Here is a 4,673-nt window from a genome sequence, read left to right as displayed (position 1 = left end):
TTTACCAGACGTCTTAATAATCTCATCCTGAGGTTGATGCATCTGAGTTTTGTTTTTAACTTTTAACAACTTTCAGGGAGAAATCTGCTCCATGACCTGATTTCAGTAGAGAGAATGCAAGTAACAGATGGGTTTGAATAGGTTTACAGGACTGTGTGGAAAAAGCTGAATTTTAATTTATCTTTCCCAGTTTAAGTACCCCTATTATGCTATTCTAAAGATCTCCTACAACAGGTTTGCATGCATCAAAGGTCAAAAAACACTTTCATTTTCTCATAATATACAGGCCTAGTTTCACAGACAGTGCTTCAATTAAGCCAGGATTAGGCCTTCAGTTGGGATATTTAAGTAGCTTTTATAAATGTGCTTAGAAAAAAAAACTTTACTGGTGTGCATCTTGAGGCAAAACAATGGCACTGACATATTTTATGATATGGCAGTGCAAGTTATTTTCAGTTAAAACAACAAACAAGCATTTTCTGGGACTAGGCTTAAAGGTGCAATATGTAATTTTTCCGTCCACTAGAGGTCGCCTATTCAAAACAAAGGCGTAGCTTGATGACACCAAGTTTGAGCGATGTGGTCTTCACCTCACAGCCGGTGGAAAAGAATCGGGATAGGACTCGGGCAGAAATCATGTTCATGGATGCGATTATTAATGTTACTGTAGTATGAAGCAGAGCAGGACCGAGTGCTGTGGGAGCTGAATGAGGCAGCTGGAGTGATTGATAATGAAAGACGAACGCAACACACGCCTCACGAGCAGCAGAACTTTTATTAGTTCGCTGGCAGTCGCAGGCACCGCTTCCACTTTTCTGGTCAAGTGTATGAGGTAACACAGCTCTGTTTATCATGTTAGATACATTTGAGTGTGTTGAAAAGGATGTTATAACGTTACTCTGTGCGTTCACTCGGCGGCTGCAGTGAGACACTGCAGGACGCTAGATATTATAAATATTTTAAATGCTGGATGGCTTGTGTTAATAAATGGCATGCAAATAATTTTAAAACAAATTGTATGATGGAGAAAATTCTGTATTACTGTTACTAAAAATAAAGCTGCATATGATTATGCAATGTTAGCTACTTCACAAAATAGTGTTTTTCTCTGAGGCATGGTAGCACGGTTCTCTCGGAAAATCAAGAAAATTAGATTTAAACAATAAGACTAAACGTGTTGAGCTATATAACAACATTTAGTTTTCTGTCTATAAATGTAACCAAACAATTGTTCCCTTGTCTATTAAAACATGTAAATATTAAAGCTGCTTTGGTGTTTCCATGGTTTCTACAAAATCAGAAAACGAGGGTAACGCAAATATGACGACAGGCGACTCCTCACACATCCGTGTCCTATAGCAAGTTTCTCACGATTTACAAATATTTGGAAACATTTGGGATATTGTACATACTCAATGGAACAAAATATATAACACTGGCCTAGTGGTTTTGGGATATTTTCCTGAAATTTTTTTACATATTGCAGCTTTAAGCCTCGTCTGGGAAACCAGGGGAAAGAGTCTGAAACAGTTAGTTCGAAGATTCTGTCTTTCTAAGCCCCGCCTTTCCGAGAGCTACTCTAATTGGTCAGAACAGAAGACGCAGTCTGTGTGATTACCATAACTGAATTTCAGCTTGGTGGCTTCCTAAATCCTCAGCTATCGTACACACTGTAAAGACAGTAAGGTGTCAGTTTTACCATATTAATTCAAGCACGAGTCCGGTGATGAACCATTGGAAGAACTAGTTGTTCAACCGGAATCTCCATCCAAAAACGACTTGTGCAGACCATTTCAGTGGTAAGTTTTTACTCATTTTCAGATGTTGCAACTGTAATTCCTCTACATCAGCATTAAGTGTATGTCCATCAACAAGCTGATGTGTATATTTCGAATTTATTGTGCACATGTGGGTTGTTGTATTATAACTGTTTCAAAAATGTGCATACATTAGCCTAGCTAGCACGTGAAAGACTGATGTAACATTATAGTTTGTAAACGAAAACCTTGCTCCATCCTTTATCCTTATTCAAAGTAGTAAGAACAACAGACAATCTGCATTAATTAATACAGTTTTTGGTAACAGTGGACCCACAGCTGATTAGCAGAAATAAGATGTGACGGTTAGCCGAAGACCTACACTGTATAAAACACAAAACTATATATATCTATACGTTTTTTTTTTTTTGCGGGCAGCCACTGAAGACCATAGGATGGCATTTTGCAAATTTGTTACATTGCTAAGTAAGGCTGGAATTCCTGACGACTCGTTTAAACACACTGCATGAAATGTAATATCTGAAAAAGAAATAATGCTCTGTATTGGTTATTTAATCATTAGCTGGGACCATCCTCAAGAGGGAGCTGAAGCTTAAAAAATGAAACCATTGTTTTATAGCATAAAGACAAATATTACTATAATAATTAATAGGGGTCTGTGAAAACATTTTAACATTTTTTTTTTTTTTACATTTGTTGTTTTATTAAACTTTTATCATTATATATTTTTAGTTATTTGCCTTTTTGGTTGTTTTTTATTTGAGATTTTATTAATTTTACAGGAGAAATCTACAGGCTGATCAATTCATTCCTTTTATATAACATCAAGAAATTTGCATAATTTGTGTGTGTGTATATATATATATACATACAGTGGGTACAGAAAGTATTCAGACCCCCTTAAATTTTTCACTCTTTTATATTGCAGCCATTTGCTAAAATCATTTAAGTTCATTTTTTTCCTCATTAATGTACACACAGCACCCCATATTGACATAAAAACACAGAATTTTTGACATTTTTGCAGATTTATTAAAAAAGAAAAACTGAAATATCACATGGTCCTAAGTATTCAGACCCTTTGCTCAGTATTTAGTAGAAGCACCCTTTTGATCTAATACAGCCATGAGGCTTTTTGGGAAAGATGCAAGTTTTTCACACCTGGATTTGGGGATCCTCTGCCATTCCTCCTTGCAGATCCTCTCCAGTTCTGTCAGGTTGGATGGTAAACGTTGGTGGACAGCCATTGTGCAGAGATGCACAATTGGGTTTAAGTCAGGGCTCTGGCTGGGCCATTCAAGAACAGTCACAGAGTTGTTGTGAAGCCACTCCTTCGTTATTTTAGCTGTGTGCTTAGGGTCATTGTCTTGTTGGAAGGTAAACCTTCGGCCCAGTCTGAGGTCCTGAGCACTCTAGAGAAGGTTTTCGTCCAGGATATCCCTGTACTTGGCCGCATTCATCTTTCCCTCGATTGCAACTAGTCGTCCTGTCCCTGCAGCTGAAAAACACCCCCACAGCATGATGCTGCCACCACCATGCTTCACTGTTGGGACTGTATTGGACAGGTGATGAGCAGTGCCTGGTTTTCTCCACACATACCGCGTAGAATTAAGGCCAAAAAGTTCTATCTTGGTCTCATCAGACCAGAGAATCTTATTTCTCACCATCTTGGCAAACTCCATGCGTGATTTCATGAGTCTTGCACTGAGGAGAGGCTTCCGTCGGGCCACTCTGCCATAAAGCCCCGACTGGTGGAGGGCAGCAGTGATGGTTGACTTTCTACAACTTTCTCCCATCTCCCGACTGCATCTCTGGAGCTCAGCCACAGTGATCTTTGGGTTCTTCTTTACCTCTCTCACCAGTGGCTCTTCTTCCCCGATAGCTCAGTTTGGCCGGACGGCCAGCTCTAGGAAGGGTTCTGGTCGTCCCAACCGTCTTCCATTTAAGGATTATAGAGGCCACTGTGCTCTTAGGAACCTTAAGTGAAGCAGAAATTTTTTGTAACCTTGGCCAGATCTGTGCCTTGCCACAATTCTGTCTCTGAGCTCTTCAGGCAGTTCCTTTGACCTCATGATTCTCCTTTGCTCTGACATGCACTGTGAGCTGTAAGGTCTTACATAGACAGTTGTGTGGCTTTCCTAATCAAGTCCAATCAGTATAATCAAACACAGCTGGACTCAAATGAAGGTGTAGAACCATCTCAAGGATGATCAGAAGAAATGGACAGCACCTGAGTTAAATATACGAGTGTCACAGCAAAGGGTCTGAATACTTAGGACCATGTGATATTTCAGTTTTTCTTTTTTAATAAATCTGCAAAAATGTCAACAATTCTGTGTTTTTCTGTCAATATGGGGTGCTGTGTGTACATTGAGGAAGAAAAATGAACTTAAATGATTTTAGCAAATGGCTGCAATATAACAAATTTAAGGGGGTCTGAATACTTTCCGTACCCACTGTATATATATATATATATATATATATATATATATATATATATATATATATATGTATATATATCATAAATGGAAACACATGGTTCATATGAACTTCTAAAACAAAAATGTACCAAGGTATCTATAGTTATATATATATATATATATATATATATATATATATATATATATATATATATATATATAAGATTTTTTTTATTGTGTATTAGATTTTATATTATTATATATTAGAGAATATTTTATAATATTTTGTAAATATTATTATATATAAACAACTCTCCAAATAGTTGAATAGCAGTAGATGTATACTGTATAAAAGCATATTGTTCAACACTAGTGCAGTCAAAGCTGGAGTAGGTTTGCTTGGATTTATTGTTGACTAGATGACCTAAATAAAAACTTTGATTGCACCTGCAGATATGTGGATAAGTGTGCTCTT

The sequence above is a fragment of the Megalobrama amblycephala genome, linkage group LG3 (assembly GCF_018812025.1).
Source record: "Megalobrama amblycephala isolate DHTTF-2021 linkage group LG3, ASM1881202v1, whole genome shotgun sequence".
NCBI lineage: Eukaryota > Metazoa > Chordata > Actinopteri > Cypriniformes > Xenocyprididae > Megalobrama > Megalobrama amblycephala.
This window is presented reverse-complemented; position numbering follows the sequence as displayed.